This window comes from Cupressus sempervirens, chromosome 5, assembly GCF_028749045.1.
Source record: "Cupressus sempervirens isolate cs-2001-9-10 chromosome 5, ASM2874904v1, whole genome shotgun sequence".
NCBI classification, from domain to species: Eukaryota; Viridiplantae; Streptophyta; class Pinopsida; order Cupressales; family Cupressaceae; genus Cupressus; species Cupressus sempervirens.
The window spans coordinates 812743953-812766648 of record NC_143122.1 but is presented as its reverse complement, the minus strand read 5'-3'; the positions used below and the strand labels follow the sequence as shown (position 1 = coordinate 812766648).

Sequence of the window (22696 nt, the reverse complement as noted above, 5' to 3'; positions counted from 1 at the left end):
ACATTAGAGTTTGCCATTTCAATAAAATTACAAACAATCTTGAAATGCAAGTTCAAAGTTATGATATTTCAATTAAAAATTTAATATAAATATGCATGCATACTCAATATATAATCTGGGTTATTTAACTGCACTATCAGTCCAGTATTTGTCTTCAGAAATTAGTGTTCATTTGGCTAAGCAAACATTTCCTTGAAATCTGAACTGACATCAATGTCATTCAGGAAAAAATGTTTTAATTTGTTTGGAATTGGAGTAAATTGGAATTGGATTTCATATCAGTAATATTCCTATTGCTTGCTAAGTATTTTCTGTTATGTCCAATCAATGGATTAAGGAATCAATGATGGTTAATTTTCCATAATCAGACAAGCAGTAGGCTGTTACGAACTCTTCAGCTGACTACTGCTATCAAAAAAATGCCTTTGGATCCCCAAAATGATCTCCAACACTTCATTTTATTTTGTTTCCAATTTTCCCTCTAAGAGCAGGGTTTGTATTCACCTATTTAACATAAAATAATGTTTTGCTTTATATTAATCCTCTCCTAGAATTTCAACTTCATGACAGGTCATTATTCATTACAAACTTGACCTCCTTTTAAATTGTAAGCTTAATTTAATGCTTAGGGGCTGGGGCCAAATATTATAAAATTTTATTACATATAAGTGATTATAATAATCAGTTCTATTATTAGATTTTGTTAAGACCAATTTAGGAAATAACTAGCACTTGCACCCAAAAGAGGTGCAAGGGACACGCCGATAGGTTTTCAGAATTCAAAGCATAAATAAAGATTTATATTACAAAGGAAATAACCTATAACACAATTGTAACTTGTGAGCCTCTCATGCCCAATTCAACAATTTGAAGAAGTTAAACTATTGGTGATATAAACTTTATTGAAGAGCAAATATACAAGAGCAAAACCTTTTCATTTATCAGTTTCCTATCTTTTTAAGCTAGAGATTTGCTACGATTTTGACATTTTTCACGATTGTATTGAGTTGTGTATGCCTATGTTGTATGTGCTTAAAATGTGTGGTTGAATTTTCCTAGGACTTGATCAAAGATCATTTCCATGCAATTGAGTAGTTCACATGAAAAATCTCTTGCTAAAAAACCAAAAAAACAAAAAAATTAGATAGTTCAACATTCCATTTTAAAGAAGACTCTATGGTAGGCTGAGATTTGGAGGTTATACAATGACATATTTGTAATAGAAACTTGTATGTGGATGAAAATTCTACTAACTTCAAGGCTATTTAGAGTAGGTAGGTGCCAATAGTTCATTAAGATTTGTTTTTTTACTTATTAGCATTCCTTTTATTAAAATAAATGATATTATCTCTTAACACTTGAAAGCTGTTGCTTATGGGCTTAATTTACGTTTTGCAAGTTCTATGGTTTTAATTAGTATTGATCTTGTATTCATGTATTGATTTTGTATTACAACTTAAAATTCTACCATTTACATGATATGATGAATGATGCTAAAACTACATACATAATCTAAACTAGAAGTTTCTCAAATTAATATTTAATGTTTGCCAAATTTATATCTTTTAATTTAAAAAAGAAGTATTAGTCAATTTTTATTTTTTATTATACACTTAATTTGATAATATTTTTATATTCAACAATCTAAATTGTGATTATATTGCATCCATTAATAAAACAATTTGTTAAAGAACTAGTGTATTGCATTTCATGAATATATATATATATATATATATATATATATATATATATATATATATATATATATATATATAAAATTGTTGAAAATTGAACTCTACTAAAGTATTTTAAAAAAAAAAAGTATATAAATTTTTTTGGAGTTTTACTTATATATAAGTTATAAGCAAAATTTGGGATGACCTCGTAGACGGAATGGAGCCTCGTTTGTGTTGTGATTTAAGGTGGAGCTATTATAAATATAGGTGTATCTAGGAGGCGTCAAGGCCTCAAAAGCACTTGCAAAAAAATTAATAAATTCTTTTATGAAATTTAATAAATTCTTTTACTAAATTTTGAACTTTTTAAAATTTAACATAAAGATTGTTATATCAATCATCATATGGAGAAATCAAAACAAGTCACTCTAAAAATGATTGATACAAGCTAATGCAAATTTCTATCACTCAATTTAATCAATAAATTTAAAAAAAAATCTAATTTTCAAATTTTAATTATAAAATAATTCTTAAATGAATAAAAATATAAATTTGTCTATAAAATTTTAATTTAGAATTATAATATTTGGGAATTGTGTTTAAAATAAATATATCATTAATATTAGAAATGAAATGATCAAGAGAAATGTGTAAAATGTGTCATGGTATTTATGAACTTAAACCTGTTTATAAATAATATAAAGAATTTAGAATGTGTGTATTGGAAATAATGGTTTAAAAAATATATATATTTAAAAAAACTTATAATTATGATTTAATGATTTAAGAAATTTTCTAATTTAAATATATATTGATGGAAATAAATCTTTTTATATTTACTTTTTATATTCTATTATTAAATTTTAATGTAAATTATTTCAATGATTTCTTTTAAATATTGAAATTTAAAAAAAAGTGTGTGTGAGTGAGATAAAATATGTGTGTGTGCGCGCGCGCGTGCGTGCGTGCGTGAAATAAAATATGTGTGTGTGTGTGTGTGTGTGCGCGTGCGTGTGCGAGATAAAATGTGTGTGTGTGTGTGTGTGTGTGATAAAATATAGACAAAACAACATTAAGTGCATATGGAGATGCAAGCATGCTATTTTAAGTCAAATGTATTGATTATTTAACATAGCACTGAAAAAAATTTGGAGGAAAATTATTTCCATAAAATATTCTACAAAGTAAATATAGTAACATGCGAACATTTGTGGTAGTAGCAGGCAACACAATAAATGAATTGGAGTCAAATGAATCGTGTAATTGTGAATTAAGTATAATGCTTATTATTACTCACATATTTTCTAACGCTTATCCCAAGCCGAAGCAGGTGATTAATGATAGATGCTAGATATTTATGGCAATGAGAGGAAGGTTGGTGTCTTGCGTACACATTAGTGTTTATGAGTTGAAGGCATCAACACATAATTATTAGACAATCAATACTCCCAAGCCACAAGAATAAATACTTTAAAACAAATATCCTTGAAAGAGGACTACCCCTTTGAAGAGAGAGGATATAATATTGTTTTATGTTTATTTATTTATTATTAAAGTTACACAACAATGAGAATAATGAAGTTTCATGAAGTATCATTATTTGAATCCTGCAAATAATATTTGATAGGGTCTTGGATTATATTTACACAAAATCTATGTCACCATTGCATATGTAAAATAGGTTACGAGATTCAATCCAACTCAACTGAGACTCGCCCCTAATAAGTCATCACTCATTTTAAAAAATGTTTAATAAAGTGGGGAAACTAAAGAATAGTCTCTCCCTCCCTCCTTTGATACAATGTCTTAATTTCGATCTTAGAATAGGCACTAGATAAAATAAGCATGATGGTATCTTTCTTTCAAAGATAGTGTCCTACCTCTCTCTCCCCTCCATTGTAACATCCAAAGGTGTGTCTCATAAGACATCCTAGAGAGATGACCACTCCATATCCACTATAATCATCAGAAGTAATCAAACAAGGCTGTTTCAAATAGTATCTCTTCAGTATCTCAGTTCTACATGACTCAAGTGCTGGTCAGGGTCGTTTGAAGTCGACAGTCACGAAAGTTGACGCTCTCAATCTTGAAGAAGAAAATGCTTCCTTGATCAGTAAAATTGATGATATGAAAGACAAGGGTGCTTAAATATACCTCTAATGCTTCTACTCTAATAATACAACTACATAATTGTACTACCAACATTGATGCTATGTATGAACATATTAAAATTACAATATGTTTGGTAAATATCAATGTTTATTATTGTATTTATTACTACCACCATTGATGCTACATACTAACATATGAAAATACCATGTATTTGGCAAATTTAGTTGTTTATAATTGTATTTATTACTACCAACATTGATGCTACATACTAACATATGAAAATACCATTTATTTGGCAAATTTAATTGTTTATACTTGTATTTAGTTAAGTTCTATCTTCACAAAATGAAACCATTGGTTGTTGATTTTTAATTTTTATGATTGTTTTACTTCAATCGAAATATGATCTTATTTAATTGTTTATAATTGTATTTGTTACTAGCAACATAATTGCTCAATACTAACATATGAAAATACCATGTATTTGGCAAAATTAATTGCTTATAATTGTAATTAGTAAAGTTATATCTTTAGAGAATAAAACTATTGGTTGTTGATTTTTAAATTTTATGATTGTATTTACTTTAGTCCAGATATGATTTTTACCAACAACGTTATCATTTATGATATACTCTTTTTGAATTAAAATATTGGTATTTGAATCAAGAATTGGTGTTTCTACTACCTTGCGTTGAATTATCATCTAGGTTATTACTTGTTTTTGTTTCACATTGATATTATTGGCATCTTATTTCAAAATTTATTACGAATATACTATTGACCATGAAATATGATGATCTCTTTGTAGATAATGAGCTCTTCCCCTCAAACTTGTGAGACAAAGCTCTCAGAAATTGAAAATAAACAAAACCAACGTCGAAAAAGAGATCGTGATTATTATGCTCAGCACAAAGAAGAAATTAGTATTCGTTGTCATATGCAATGCTAACAAAAAAAAAAAACTACGTGGCACAGATATTGGGACACCCCAAATGGATATAGACTTTGTAGTAGTCTCTAAGAAGTTTCGTACTAGGGTAGATGCATTGGCAAACATTGGAACATGCAAAGTATGCAATGAATTTTACCCTGGCATGCACACCTCTTCAACAGATTGTGTCCTAGTGTGCACTACATGTGTTCATGAAAAAGGGCGACATCGATTTGCAACATCTAATAATATGGACCCAGGAAAACAACTAGATGTGTTAAAAAATCTAACCCAAGTTGAAGAAATGCTCATAGCATGAGTAAATCCAATAGTTCAAGTAACTCATGCTCGTGGTGGACAATACAAATATTATGGTCATATAATTAGCTTTCCACAAGACATTAAATCAATAGCGAAATACCTCCCACACAGGATTTTAGAATTGGATGTTTTAATAATTCGACGACTCCACACCCATGGAACTTACTATGATTGCTATGTAAGTAGGGGTTGTGTTTGGGTTGCATTACAATATAAGATAAAATATGATCCATACTATAAGGATGTTGTAATAGACGATGAATGTCTACAACAACTCCCATATAGAAGTATAGACATTTCAAGCATGATTCATACTATTGATGTAGACAATGAACATGAGTTCTCAACTGAATTTGAAGGTCCATATGGTGAGGATGAAAATGAAAATGACATATCATACTCATCATCATTTATGGCTAACTTACCGAATAGACATCGTGAAACAGGTATCATCAAAGAAACAATGCAAATTTCCGATGGCAAGGATACTATTATTCATTAGCCTGAGCTTGATCCTTCTCCAATAAATGAATACAAGACTGAAGAACTTTTGGATATGGCTTTTCCCACACTCTTCCCAAGTGGTATTACATTACCAATGCAACCCCACTATTGAGAAGTTAAGATGCATGAATATGTATTGCACTTAATGAGATACCATGATAGTAGATTTGGGAGCCATCCAAGGTTCCGCTATTTTGTACTAAATCTAATGATGCAACATTGAACTCAAAGACTCTCTTCTATTTTTGTCAAGAAAAATGTAGAGGACTCCATCCCAACCACCATTGAAAACCTTTGCCTGCACATACAACAAATAATTGACACTCAATTGGTGGAAGAATTGATGCACTTTGGATCTTCCTTGAGGGTAACTCGTGCGCATTGGAATAAACATCATGGTGAACTTTCAAATATGATCAACTAGTTACCCCTACTTTTTTCTTCACCTTTAGTACTGTAGATACTAAGTGGTTTGAATTACAACGACTATTTCCAAATGGCCTTCCATCAGTCCCACAAACAAATAAAGAATGCACAAACAACATTATCAATAACCCACACACCACTTCTTTATTCTTGCATGAAAGGTTCACAATATTTCATGAAGAAGTATTAGAAAAATTCTTTCATGTGTTAGATTACTGGTATAGATATGAATGGCAACATTGAGGATCAAGACATATACATGGGTTCATTTGGATTCCAGGTGCACTTGACATGGATGGACTCGATTGGCATAATTAGGAGGAGGTAGAACGAGTGAGGACATTCTTGATGAATATGTCAAAGCATGGAATCAACACCCAACATCGATCTTTGCAAGAAGATCCTTGTTTGTTGGATACAACTATTATCCTATCTAGAGATATGCGTGCAGACTATGAGGAATTGATCAACCGCGTCCAATGACACACACACTGTAGTGAAGCAACATGCTTACACAAACGAGGTAGTATTCTAGAGTGTTGCTACAAAGCCCCATGGTTAGAAAGTTTTAGTTCATCTTTAGCTTGTGATGAGTTTGGGAAAAAAACGTATATGCCAGCACAAAACGATGATAGGATGAACATAAACAAACCAACTATGATTTTGATATGGAGAGCCAATATGGATTGCCAACTAGTTGTATCAAAGATGCTTGTACTCAAATATATAGCAAAATATGTATCAAAGGCAAAAAGGAAATTAGAGAGTTGTATTGATATGCTAACACGCATATGCAAACACGCATATGCAAACAACAAGTGGGTGAAGACCACACGCTATCAGCATATCATAGATTTATGTCTGAGATTATTGCAGATCGTGATATTGGTGCACAGGAGACATGTCATATGCTACAAAAGTTACCGCTTGTGGTTAGTCGTCGCTCTTTTATAACACTAAATGTTGGACGTAAAGTTTTCCATCGGATGAACAAAATCCAGGTGATAATACATTACTAGTGAGTTATTTGCACTTCTACATACAACGGCCCGTCGAGTTGGAAGTAATGTTAGTAGTTGACACTGCTAGAGCATTCTCATTTTTGGCTGCTCGCGAAGGGTGCAAGTGGAAAGTTAGAAAACAAAAGGCAATTGTCAATGTTTTTTCTCATTTCTAAAGTATCCTTCATGAGGAGTCTGAAAAATTCGAGACGTTTTGTTAGAGTGAGCTACTCTTGTACAAGCATTATCGTAGGATCTCTATAGATATTGGTCTCACTAAAGATGACACTATTGCAAATTGGAAACAAATGAAATTAAATAACTACCATGTCTAGAATGAACACTACTTGATAGCTACACAGGTTGACCATAAACAAGATTTAGACGAGACAATTGAGGTAGATCCAAGAAATACAAGTGAAATGAATGAATGGGAGTTTCTATCACATGTGAGAGTTGTTGGTGGTGAGAACTTGAACACCCTTGAAATGCTCAGTTGACGTGACTTTGCTAAAATAAACAATTGGGATGAATGTTATATACCTTCCCATTTGCACAACACTGCAGAGCATTTCATAAGTACGAACAAGACATCCTAGAGAGATGACCACTCCATATTACAAGAACATGTTCCACTATATCTGAGGAGCAGGTGCAATAATCAGATGTTGTTGTTTACATGCATTTGGCTTTCTTCTTGTCTGAATCAGATTGTAGTAAGGAGGCTCTGATATATTTCAGACTGGGCAGTGTAAGTCTGCGAGTCTGTCTGGATTGTGAAATCCACTAACAGGTTCCAAAGATCTCATTTCAGTACATTAGAGTTTTCCATTTGAATAAAATTACAAACAGTCTTGAAATGCAAGTTCAAAGTTATGATATTTCAATTACAAATTTAATATAAATATGCATGCATAGTCAATATATAATTTGGGTTATTTAATTGCACTATTAGTCCAGTATTTGTCTTTAGAAATTAGTGTTCATTTGGCTAAGCAAACATTTCCTTGAAATTTGAACTGACATCAATGTCATTCAGGAAAAAATGTTTTAATTTGTTTGGAATTAGAGTAAATTGGAATTGGATTTCATATCAATAATATTCCTATTGCTTGCTAAGTGTTTTCTATTATGTCCAATCAATGAATTAAGGAATCAATTATGGTTAATTTTCCATAATCAGACAAGGAGTAGGCTGTTACGAACTCTTCAGCTGACTACTGCTTTCAAAAAATGCCTTTGGATCCCCAAAACGATCTCCAACACTTCATTTTATTTTGTTTCCAGTTTTCCCTCTAAGAGCAGGGTTTTTATTCACCTATTTAACATAAAATAATGTTTTTCTTTATATTAATCCTCTACACCAGGTGATGGTTGTCATCTACACCAGGTATTGATCTCCATCCTTCTCTTTGTTGATGATGTGGTTCTTCTTGCTTCCTCTCCTGAGGGTCTTTAGAGGCTTTTAGATAGACTTGCATCTTTTTGTGATATGAGACAGCTGGTTGTGAACCTTGAGAAGACTCGAGTTATGGTCTTCAATGGCCTAAAGACTTCACATCTCCATTTTCACTTCCAGGGTTGGGAAGTTGAGATTACATCATCTTACACATACCTTGGGGTTAAGTTTTCTAGATCTCGTTTTAGCTTGAGATTAGCTATTCAGCCTCAGATCAGTAAAGGGTTGGGTTCCCTTGCCATGCTCGAGAGACAGTGCTTCAGACACCACTTTCAAGATACATTGTCTAAGCTATCCCTCCTGGATTCCTTAGTAAGACCCACAGTGCTCTGTGGTTCGGTGGTTTGGGGTCCTTCTCTTTTAGGCTCGGATTGGGCCATGATCGAGCGTACCCAGATTATGCTCCTCCCTCGGATTATTAGATGTCACGGTTCTACTCCCCACAGTATTATTTTGGCCGAGTTCGGTGCTCACCCATTTAGACTTGCAGCCATTTTTTACTTGATCTGGTTTCTCCACCTTCTTCGTGGCTTTGCTGACTCAAAGGAAGGCCAACACAGATACCCTTATTTAGCCTACTGCTCCTTAGTTGCTATTGCTTCCGTCAATCCTGCCACCAGAGCCCGTAGTTGGTATGCTCAGGCTACTATCCTACTGAGTTCAGTGGGGATCGACATTGATCATCTTCCTCCCTACCAGTTCTCATTAGATGCCCTTGCTCATCTACTCCCTTCTCGGCAGGAGTTGAACGAGCATGTCAGACTTGACATTTACAGGAAGTATATCACACGGACCTGGGTGGATCCTCCAGGGGGACTACGTCCAAGGATGGCTTTCTATGCTGAGCACTTCTTAGTTATCCGAGATGGGATTATTGTATGCCCTGAGTACTTACATAGATACTGAACTCATGCCCTGCGTATCTCCCTTGGCTCCTTTAGGGCGGGCTCACACAAATTCTGAATTCAGGTCAATCACCATATTGCTAGAGAGGATCGGGTGTGTACACTTTGTACCTTAGCAGAGGTAGAATCTGAGATTCATTTTCTTTTCAGATGCCCCATATACTACGAGATTAGAGGGAGATTTTACTGTTTGTTTAGAGATTGCAGATCCCTCTCGAATTTTTTCAGGTACACCGATCAACGTTGCATTGCACTCTATCTTCGCGAGTCCTTATAGCTTCGTGACCATACTTTACAGCTTTCATTTCCCAGGAGTCAGACCCAAGCACAGCTTATTACAACCTTCTTCTCGCCCTTAACTCCAGCTCGGGGTGTGAAGCGACCATACAGTTTCCCTAACACGGGCTGTTCCAGATCGGTGAGACCCCGCAGGGGACCTTTTTGCCAGCGACACTCCTCTCGTGGCACTCAGCTTCATCACAGGGCTTCTGGTAGCCGCATAGATCAGTCATTGTTGGACTTTTTCCCTATGAAGACATATACCTAATCTTTTTCGTGTTGTTTCCTGCTTTCTTCTTCTTTTGTTGTGCTTGTTCTTTTTTGGACACCGTTTGGTGTTTCGTTTGTCTACTTTTTCCTTGTTGTAAGCTTCTAGTCCCATACACCCATGTTGTGGTCTTTTGTTGGACATTAATAAATTTATCTTATCTTATCTTATCTTATCTCCTAGAATTTCAACTTCATGACAGGTCATTATTCATTACAAACTTGACCCCCTTTTAAATTGTATGCTTAATTTAATGCTTAGGGGCTTGGGCCAAATATTATAAAATTTTATTATATATAAGTGATTATAATAATCACTTCTATTATTAGATTTTGTTAAGACCAACTTAGGAAATAATTATAGCAATTTCCAATTTATTCGTAGCTCACTTATCTGGACCTTGATTTGAATTTCGTTTTAAGCTCACTATCCACTCATGTTGTCTGACCACGATGAGCTAATTGGCAGTTCCGTCATAAAATTTAGCAACTCTCCTAAAAAATAGGAACTACGCCACAAGTGTCCAGGCCGATCTTAGAGGCTTCCTAGTGTCATTGCTAACTCTTAGTTCATCCTTGAAAATTAGGGATTCCTCCTAAAATCTAAGAGATTGCCCAAGAATGGTCAAACTGGCTTTACAAGCCCTTATAACTCATCACAAGCCCCTGAAAGAGTTCCTTATCTATCTCATTGGTTTATGGGACTCCACTAATAGGCCAATCTTGCTAGCTAGTACTAACACTAAGGGATGCGTAAAAATGGGGACATTACAACCAAATTATTTTTTCTTATACCGAACGATGTTGAATTGTTCAAAGTTGGTGTCTCCAACCCTCTTCCATTTAGGTGACATGGGTAGAACCCTTTAAGCACCTTCTTAACTTGTTCTTTCCTCATTGCAACTCCATTATTTCTTTGTGGAAACCTAGTACCTATATAACTCATAATTAGTGACATGTAAAGGCTCAAGGAACAAGAATAAACTCCTGCTTTGATTTTATTGATGGATTTTAAGTATTTTAACCTTCAAAAGCAAGAAAGAAAGGAGTTAAGATTGGAAATTATGTGAAATCTGCAAATAACATTCCTAAAATCTGATTCTCAAAATGTTAGGTATTACCCTCTTTTTATGAAAATTTGAGAAAATCAGAGAAAAACTTGTGATTTAGAACTGATTATTAGCACTACAAGCTTGAATGAAGATTTAAAAATTGATATTCTGCAAGTAATTAATGAATTTGATCTGGAAAAGCTCTTTGTTTTTCCCTCCCTTTTGCGATTTTGAGCTGCAAATTTCTTCCTTTTTTGCAATTTTGAGCTAAGAACATTTTTGCTCATCTGCTAACCTGCAAGGCTACTTGTTTTTAAATGCATTTCAATTTGTATCAATGTCCTTTTATAGATTGTGAGAGCTTTACTTGCAAGAGTCAACGTAATTTCCCCATTTTAGTTAGTATCAAAGTTTCAGGGATTAGCCTATTATTGTGATCTTTGTAGGCTAATTATTGTGGATAGAGGGTTTTTTGAGGCAGTGGCTTGGCTTGGGACGGTCTTATTTCCTTCACAATTAAGAAAGCTATAGGTTGGTCTTCGTTTGGCTCAGATTGGACTTCGTATGTGCTTAGTTTTGTGTGCTTACTATTTGTGGTAAGTTGGGTGTTGATTGAGATGGACACTTTCTATTTCTGGGAAGTGCATTTGGTCACATGGAGAAATAATATGTGCGACTTCTATTTTAGACAACATATTTAAATGATTAGTATTTTGAGAGTTATTGTATATTTAGTGGCCAAATTATTATTAATTTATTAAATGACTTATTATAAAGTTATAATTTAACTTTATAACTTCACTTAAGTCGAGGGTTGGGTCATCATTGGAGGGTTATGCTTAAGCCAAGTAATAAATTTTATTAAAAGAGTTGTGTAGGAAAGTTTCAAGAGTTGAGTTCTTTTGGGAAACTTTTGTAGTTTTGAAGTTGAGATCTTTTGGGAAGCTTTTGTCAACAAGGGATTATAAATATGATTCCTCATTATTATGGGGAAGAGGCCTTGCAATACTTGTTAATTCATTTGCAATTTCTATTTCCTCATTTGTTATGTTCTCCTCAAAGAATTCTTCCCCATTGCTCTCATCCAATTCAACTACTGGAGTCTCTCTCGGTGCTTTAATCTGGGGGGTCAAGTTGTCATCCTAGAGCACTTGAGAGCTCATGTTAGGTTGATTCTTTGATGTGCCTGCTTGCTATGATCCCCTTCGCCCAAGGTAGCTAGAGATAGTTGCTCATTTATTTCTCTGTTGCTTTCAAGCAACTTGCAATATAACTTTTGCTCAAGATGCATCTTCCTCCCCTTGTGTTCAATTTAGTAACTATCTGTTGTTGTCGAGATCTCCAAACTTTCTAGGAATCTATAACTTTTTCTAGGTCAACCAAGATAATTATTGTCTTTAATCTTTCAAAGATGGATTTTGCATTAAACCCTATAAAAGTGCCTATTCCCCAATTTTTCTCCAAGATGTCCTTTCTCAAATGTTCCAATGACAATTTTTCCAATTTAACTAGTGAGGGAGCCTTTTATGCTTATCAATCTATTGGATTGAAATTTGATTCCCAGTCGATCTTGTAGAAAAAAACTTTCATAAAATAATGGCTCTTCTAATAGAATTTTCTTATGATATTTTAACCAATTCAATCTGAAGAAATAAAGTTGTTAAGTAGGCTTTGACCCTTATCCATCTTTCAAAGGAATTTGCAAACTCCTTGGATGCCTCCTTGCATGTCCATCTGACAAACAAACCATAATTGTTGAAATGCAAATGCTCCCATCTCTACTATATCTAGGATTAAGGACCAACCATTCTTCAATGTCTTGTGAATAAACGATTGGAATGAGGTTCCTTCAAGATGCCTATTGCCAAGGGGAACAGAAATCACCCCAATGGCAACACTAATCTTTCAAGATTTTAAACAAGGTTGCCAATTTGCATCAAGAATCGTCTGCTCTGCCTATTACTGATAACAACAAGATTCAATATTAGTACTACATCCGTTCCTAATTGAACTCGTCCTAGGAAAAAACAACATATTTGACTTTCCTTTATTTGGCATATCCATTGTGCAATTGCTAGTTTATTTCAAGATATAAAATTAAAAGAAATGTTTTAAAGAAAATATGAACTTTTTCAAATTAGTGTTTGGGTGAAATTTGAACCATTTCAACTGTATGTTTTTGAGCAATAATATTACAAGTTCACCAGAATTCATTGGAGGAAATTACAAGATATGCAGAGGTTTTGCCAAACCGCCATAGGAAGGAAGCAGTTACGAGCTTCACAAAGTTAAAACCGTTTTGAAGAGTTACAAAGGGAATTTAAATATAATCTCTCCAAGATGCACTCAAGTTAAACATTTATCTGATCTTAATTTCTTCAAGATCACAACTATTTGAGTGTTTTTTCTTCCAATTCATCGGTTAGGGCTTTGAGCAGCCAATTTTCAGCCTCCGCCATGAAAGAAGAGCCGAGTCGAATCATTACAACAGAAAAATCGTGTTCACTCAAAGCTCCGTCGTCGTAATCAAACATTCCACCCGTAAAATAGCAGAATTTTTCGTCATGCTCTCTGCGGTAATCAACCCTATTTGGGGATCCGCTAGTAGACAAAACCCTTTTCACAGCGCCGCCATTAAAAAGGTACCACCCAATTTCTTCGCCATAATTGGAAGAAAATCTTGGAATTTCGCCATTCAAGTATATCAACAGGAATTTCGATACTGAGTTAAGGATTTGAGTGGGGAATGGGGAGGTATTATAGCTTCCATCTTGACACCTCAAAAAATCGTGTAATGCAAGTTAAACACCAGAAATGATTTGAAAATTGTTCATCGCCATTCATGCTTTGTATTCTAGTTAAAAACTATTAAAACTAGCACTTGCACCTGAAGGAGCAAGGGGTATTCCGATAGTGAGAAAAGGTGCAAGTGGAGATAAGAAGGTTGGCCACATATATTTTGTGTTAAACATTTAATATAATCATTGGGATTTCCTAGAAGATCAACCATCCCAATTCTACTCTACGTCGAGTGTACTTAACTATGCATTTTCTCCCATAGTTAAATTGACTATGCTTGCAACTCCATTTGCAAAACCTTCTCCAAGTATTGTGCCTTATCAACGATTGATTAGAAAGCCCTTAAAATCTCTTTAATTGATAAGTAGGAGATATTTTCCATAACAACTCAAATTGTAATATTGCTATCAGGGTAAAAGCACAAAGCTCTGTCACCATTTGCGATATCTTGTACCGTTTCGGCCGAAACCCTTTCGGTCGTAATGGTTTCGATCGTAACGGATCCGGCCGTACACACGTGGCGATTTCGCGCGCCTACGTGGCGCATACTATTTCGGCCAAAACAGGTTCGGCCGAAAGGGTTCCGGCCGAAACCCTGAGCCGTAATAAAACTCGGCGCAAAACTCTAGCGGCTATCATTGTTACTGTTGCGAATCCTGGATGTTTGGAGAGTGGGTTAAGGGTTTCGGCCGTAACTAGTTGGTGGTTTTTTCCTCCCCATTTTTTAATAGTTTTTAAACGTATTTTTTGATTAATAGATGTTAATCGTACTTAAAATAGTTGTTTTTGACGTATTTTGTGAGTGAAATGCTTTAAATTGTTTTTTTTTAATATGTTTAAATTATTTAAATTATTTTAGATTATTTTAGCATGGTATTTAAATTAATTTGTTAGCAAAAATGTAGTTAAACATGAGAAAAAAATGTAGAAAAATATTAATTAAAAGTGTAGAAAAACATTAAGTTAAAATATAGAAAAATATGAGGAAAAACATTAGGGTAAAATATAGAAAAACATTAGTTAAAAGTGTAGAAAAACATTAGGTTAAAATATAGAAAAACATTAGGTTAAAATATAGAAAAATATTAGGTTATGAGGTAAACATGTAAAAAAATATTAGTAAAAATGTAGCAAACCTTTAGGGAACATTATTCAGTTTCTAACATACCCTGATGGATCTAGAGGTGAAACAATAATATCTTATGGTGAAATTAATTTTGACATTAAATACACCTTCTAACATAACCTTATATTAACTACAATCATAACCCATACCAAATTCTAACCATAACATAGGCCCTCTACTAACCGAATGAACCACACTTAGATATTGATGATGTTCATTTTAACAACTAGTTATTGTTAGGTAATAATGATTCTTACATTACCAAATGACACATAACGACCTCATGATACATTTCTAGGTATTTTTGTCCATATATATGTTAAGGGGACCTAGGGACTCCTACTAGGTCATTACGTCTGTTATAGGTTGTAATAGGTATTTATATGTTTGCTAAACAACACATTACTTGATCACTTATGTCAACTGCATTTTTCAATACGTTATCCATACATGTGTGTCTTAAGGGGACATAGGAGTCGTAATAGGTCATACTATTTTTTATAGGTTCTAATAAATCTTAATATGTATTATTAGGATATAATAGGTCTTATTAGGTAATGATGATTCTTACATTACCAAATGACACATAACGACCTCATGATACATTTTTAGGTATTTTTATCCATATATATGTTAAGGGGACCTAGGGACTCCTACTAGGTCATTACATCTGTTATAGGTTGTGATAGGTATTCATATGTTTACTAGCACATAATAGGTATTGTTAGGTAATAATGAGTCTTACATTACCAAACAACACATTACTTGATCACTTATGTCAACTGTGTTTTTCAATACGTTATCCATACATGTGTGTCTTAAGGGGACATAAGAGTCGTAATAGGTCATACTATTTTTTATAGGTTCTAATAAATCTTAATATGCATTATTAAGATATAATAGGTCTTATTAGGTAATGATGAATCTTACATTACCAAATGACACATAACGACCTCATGATACATTTTTAGGTATTTTTATCCATATATATGTTAAGGGGACCTAGGGACTCCTACTAGGTCATTACGTCTATTATAGGTTGTAATAGGTATTCATATGTTTACTAGCACATAATAGGTATTGTAAGGTAATAATGAGTCTTACATTACCAAACAACACATTACTTGATCACTTATGTCAACTGCATTTTTCAATACGTTATCCATACATGTGTGTCTTAAGGGGACATAGGAGTCGTAATAGGTCATACTATTTTTTATAGGTTCTAATAAATCTTAATATGTATTATTAGGATATAATAGGCCTTATTAGGTAATGATGATTCTTACATTACCAAATGACACATAACGACCTCATGATACATTTTTAGGTATTTTTATCCATATATATGTTAAGGGGACCTAGGGACTCCTACTAGGTCATTACGTCTGTTATAGGTTGTAATAGGTATTCATATGTTTACTAGCACATAATAGGTATTGTCAGGTAATAATGAGTCTTACATTACCAAACAACACATTAAGATCACTTATGTCAACTGCGTTTTTCAATACGTTATCCATACATGTGTGTCTTAAGGGGACATAGGAGTCGTAATAGGTCATACTATTTTTTTTAGGTTCTAATAACTCTTAATATGTATTATTAGGATATAATAGGTCTTATTAGGTAATGATGATTCTTACATTATCAAATGACACATAACGACCTCATGATACATTTCTAGGTATTTTTATCCATATATATGTTAAGGGGACCTAAGGACTCTTACTAGGTCATTACGTCTGTTATAGGTTGTAATAGGTATTCATATGTTTACTAGCACATAATAGACTGACCTTACTATCAACCTTAATAAAACTATATCCCATTTACTTTATTAACATTCTTAACTCTAATTCAAACTACTAAATTAAGTCATGAGTTCTAAATTGTAAATTAACATTTGCTAACTAAACTCATTTACTTATCTAGTAACAAATTTTTCTATCCCTATTTCCTAACTCTCATCTACACTCCCCATAATAATCAAAGCATTTACATCAAAATTTAGATTTTAGTCAAGAATTATATTTTTTTATTGCATGTATGTACATGTGTGCACTTAGTTATCATTTAATCAAGAAATTTTATTTTATTTTTATTGCATATACATGTACATGTACGAATATTTATTTTTCACATTTGCATGAGCACGTTACAATGTACATTAGATATGGTCTCTAAGATAATTTGTTTTAAAATACATATGTATGTTACATGATTGTTCATTTAGCACCATACATTTAATGTTGTGTATTTATATGTATATGTGTTTCAAATTAAATTTAACTTTTAATTATTTTAATTTAAATAGACTTGTATGTTTATATTTGTATATATATGCATGTGCAGATCTCTAGATATTTATCACTCAGATTGTAGCTTCACATTCATATTCTCATATTTATTTTCATATATACATTATGGCATCCGGTTCTGGGGATCGTGCTCCTGCATCCTCAAGGGATGCCAGTGTTCGTAGTGGGGGTCAGAGTGCTAAGTCTGGTACAGCACATAGATCGACCTCCACCCATGATAGACAACAGTTATTTAGAGATACAGTGGCAAGATTATCTCGTGCTATGCAGGTTTTGGATACCTCACTTTCCTCTTCTACCACCCTCCCTAATAGGGAGGTCATAGCGATGCGAGAGGAGTTATTTTGTATGATTCAGACAGTTGAATCATACAACCCTTTTGATGATATGAGCATTGAGACATTTTATTCTTCTTTATCTCGCAGTGTCATTGGCACTGTGAAGTACACACAGATTGATACTAAGGTTTCCACCGGCATGGTGAAAACCATGTTTCCATCTTATGCAGATCGTCGCAAAGTTAGAGGCTACTCTGCGATGAAGTGTACTGATCCACTCGTCACACCATTGATGTATCCTCGTTGGTTGGCTACTCATCATAGATGGCCACAAAAGGATGAGTTCCCCCTATATTTCTGCAAACAATTGTTTGCAGAATTTCATTTACACTATGATGTTGACTATATAGATTATCCAGGGCATGTTGGGCAGGGTCAGGGGAGACTTTCTGATAGATTTAGACCTGCGGACACTCCTGCACCCGTTAACAAACGGGAAATGGTGGGTCCAAACCTTTTGGTTATGCCGAGAGGTCCACAGATGGCTACTGCAGGTGAGAGTGTTCTTGATGACACAATTAGGACATAGATTTTTTCGAGCATCGCCACCGTCGCCACATAGTTACACGAGATTTCTTTTGATCAATGTAGTCGATATATGCTACGGTCTCGAGGTACCACTCCCACAGATGCATCATCTAGCACACTTGTTGATGATGACTATGGAGTTGCAGACATACCTTCTCCTGTAGACATTTCTGCAGTCTTAAAGGTGGATGCATTGCATCGTTTGGCATCATATTTAGCATCTGATCTTTTAGATGCATATCGAGCATTATCTACACTCTCAGGGATTCCACTTCGTGACATGAGCTCTCAGATTAGACATATTTTGCCACGTACAGTAGTCCCAAAGGATTCACAGAGGCAGGAGGACATTCCTGCACCTTCTACTACTCCTACTACTACACAGGCCCAGGCTACAGCACTAGCCCCAGCTACTTAGGACCCTACAGCACCCCCCCCTACTCAGGATCTCAGTGGCACCATACAGCCTGGTCTATTTACTTCCATGCTTTCAGATCAAGGTCGCACTATTGACTTGGACGCTGATACTATTTTTTCATTACATGATTCAGATATCAGTCAGATCGGCAGAGCATTACATAATGATACAGTAAATATCTCTATATGTTTAGATTTATTTTTATTATAGTAAATAATATGTCTATATGTTTAAATTAATGTATATGTGCGTGTTTGTGTATGTGTTATAGGGTTTGAGTGATATTATGTTACGTTTTGCTGATCTGCAGACACCGACAGATCCTACACGTCGTGAGTCCCAGGTATGTTACAATATATATATATATATATATATATATATATATATGATTTATATACATCTAGATCTTGATATAATTTGTCTGTACACATAATTAAATGGTTCACTTGTTATCATTTGACAGAGGGTTCAGATGCAGTTAATAGACCCTTTTGGGGACAAGGCCCAGGATCAGGAGGGGGGATGTAGCTGATTAGATCATATGTGGCCTTTTATTTTATTACACACATGTTATGTCTAGATACATATTTATATGGATAGTTTGATGTTTTATATGTTATTTCCATATGCATACATTTTATATCCAGACACTTTGATGTCTTATACGTTATTTTCAGATACATGGTTTATATGGACACTTTGATGTTTTATATGTTATTTCTAGATACGTGTTTATATCATGGACACTAAATGATGTTTTATATGTTATTTCTAGATACATGTTTATATGGAGATTTTGATGTTTTATATATGTTATTTCCAGACATTTGATCTACATGATCTATTTTTATACATTTGATATGGGTACATTATATTCTCCAGATATATGCACATGTATGTTATTGATCTTTTAATGTAGACGTCTATTTTATTGATCTTTTGATGTCTTCATCTTTTATGTAACTTATGTATGTGTTATGCACACATTTCTATATGTTATTCATATTTTCAATATTCAAGTTTACATGTATATGTATAGTTATTCATCTTAATGCCTTAATCTAAGTGTAATTAACTATATAATTTTAATGGTCGATGTACATAACAATATAACATATATATTTAATGACATGTCTTAATTAACTGTATAATTAACTATATTTAGTCTAATTATATTTAATGTAGATCATGTATTAACTATATTTAATGACATGCCTTAATTAACTATAATTAACTATATTTAACCTAATTAACTATAACTAACTATATTTAATCCTATTAACTATATTTAATCTAATTATATTTAATGTCTTACTAATTAACTATATTTAATCTAATTATATTTAATGTCTTAATAATTAACTCTATTTAATGACTTAATTAACTGTATTTAATGACATACATTCTTAATTAACTATAATTAACAGCATTTAATTAATAAAATATAATGTACATGTAATATGTAACATAGTTCATATAACATATACATGTAAGAACATAACGATTATATACAAACATAAAGAATGTATCATATAAGAACATATAAAGATTATATGTACATACAAATACATACAAATACTAAAAAAGTTGTCTTAAGGGGAGGTCCTAAGAGACCTGGTCTTAAATGAGATATCCATGTCGAATTTAAATAAAAATAACAATACATGTCTAATTTTGCATATGCAAGATAAATGATCCAATGTACAAAAATTTATAAAACAAATATCCTATCAATATTAAATATGAAAGTATAAGAGCTATATAGGCATAACTCAACTAGAGCTCCACAATAAGTACATAGGTAAACTAGAGCTCTACAAACAATGTATTGTTAGGATCCTCTCTACTTTTTATTATCTCTAGAAGTTTTCATGTTCTTCAATAGGCAATTTCCACTTTTGATTTCCACAACATCCTTTTCTTTGTACTGCTTCAAATTGTAATTTGGTTGCTATAACATGGTTACTGTAGTGTAAAACCTTTTTTCCAGGCTTGTATTCAATAAATTCAATACCACTACCAATTACCCTTGTTTGTTGATAATATGTTCCTTCAATAACAACTGATCCAATTGGATATGACTGTTCATCAGCATCTATAGTTCCTTCTAGCAACTTGTGTTTTGCTTTTGTGCATCTTAAAAGATAATAGTCCACATTTTCTGCATTATTTGGTAAGGCTTGAACTGCAAAAATATCTCCTGCATGTATATAAAAAGATAAATATAAATTAATTTTAAAACAAATATACATGTATATTAATTTATATATATGTATATATGCACACAAACCTACCAGAATTAAATCAGAAATGCGTTCATAATCAACTGAATATACAGGATCATGAATGTCAATGTCAATGTCAACATCTTCAAAATGAGGCATTCTAACTATCTCCTTCAAATCCCAATGTGAAACATATCCATTCTCAATATTTTCACATGCACTCACTACGTTGTCCTTAATACAGTCATGACAAAAACATGTTTTCTCTCTTACTTTAAGTACTGGAGGTTTATGGTTTCCTGTAATCATCACTTGATGTAAACTTCTAATTCCAAGAATCATTTGACAATTGTAAGGATTAGATCGATCTATATCTGTTACAAATACAAAAACTAATTGTCATATTTCAAAATAAATATTTAATTAAAAACTCAACTTGATTTGAAAAAGACATTAAAAATAAATATAACTTAGTTCACCTTTCACCTCCCAAAAGTAACGCTTATTGTATTCAGTATCTCGAGTAGCAAAATGAACTTTGCACCATTCAACAATTTGATTTGCGCTCTCTATCCTATTCCCTATATGTACATAAAATATGCATGTATATATAAAATTTAAAATATATGCTATTAGAGTATTAAACATGTACATTTAAAAAATGCATATATTTACCTGCAAGTTCATGTTGTCGAAGCGCACGTTTTATACATGCTCCTGCTCCATCATGCTCCCCTTTTCCGTGTCCACTTTTAAAGAAATTCCATAAAAACTTAACATTGGTTCTAGCATGTTGCATTGCTAACCAATTAAATGCTTTTGTAGATTTGAATTGTCCTGTGAACGTGAAACATGATAAGTATCTACAATTATCCAAGTACATATATTAAATAGAAATAAACATGTCCAAATAAATACAAGTTAAAATAAAGTTAAATAAATGTGTAACTATTTCGTGTATACTAACCTGCACATCCATCAGACCGAATCCAGTGCTCTGAAACATTTATTCCATGATTTCTGAGATCTTCAGAGAACATTGCAAAACAATGAGCCACATAACTCCTGTCATGAACTTTATCATCACTAATATAGAAATGAACCTCTTTGATGATGATGCATTCATTTTCATCCAATCTTTCTATCTGATCCACCTCAAATTGTGCATGTCTATAGGTCACTTGCACAAATATTGCAACTTGTTCAGAATGATAATATTGGCTTTGGAGCTCTATATGAGGTGCAAATGTATAATTCTCAGAAAAATCTACAATTGAAAGTATACAACCAGGTGGAAAAAAAGTTTTGGAATCACGAAACTGTTTAGCTTGCCATCGTGCACCATAACAATGTTGGATATGTGGATATATTAATGGACGAAACTTGGCCATGAACTCATCATAATGCAATTCACTCTCCTTCAATACAATTTTTCTGGATTCATCCCCTCTATTATTTTGGTATGTCTCATATTCATATCTCATCCATGAAACTGGTGTGGATTCATTAATATTCTCAACTTGCATAATTTGAGAAAATTTGTGTAAATCTGCACAAACTTCACACTGATTTTTGATGCATTGCACTTTGAATTCATCTGAATCTTCTAATTTATCACATAATATGGACCTCACAAATTGTGTTGTACTGCTAGGGATGACCAAATTAGGATCAAGTATTGCCATAAATTTTTTAAATGATTGCAAGTGTAGACCAAATTCAACATGATTTCTACAACAACAAGTTTCTCACATCTTATTTATGTGTACAAAGGAAGGACGTAAACTCTCAAACATTTTCTAACATATTTTGACATTTGAAAATTCTTGTTTGAATGCTTCAAAAAGTTCACTTTGAGTTATATCTATGAAATGTTTTGGATGTTCAATTTTGGCCCCTGTTTCTTGATCTTTAATTTGTATAGTATCACGCCTGTTGGAAGAAACACGAGAATGTGTGGTCCAAAATTCAATAACTTGTCTTTTTACTTCTTCAGAAATCTTGTCTT

At 33.1% G+C, this 22696-nt stretch overlaps 1 pseudogene; it reads right to left on the bottom strand.

Annotated features, from left to right (window-relative positions):
- Positions 1–13169: 13169 nt before the first annotated feature.
- On the bottom strand, positions 13170–13775 carry LOC149558379 (calcium-binding protein KIC pseudogene; annotated as a pseudogene).
- Positions 13776–22696: the final 8921 nt, after the last annotated feature.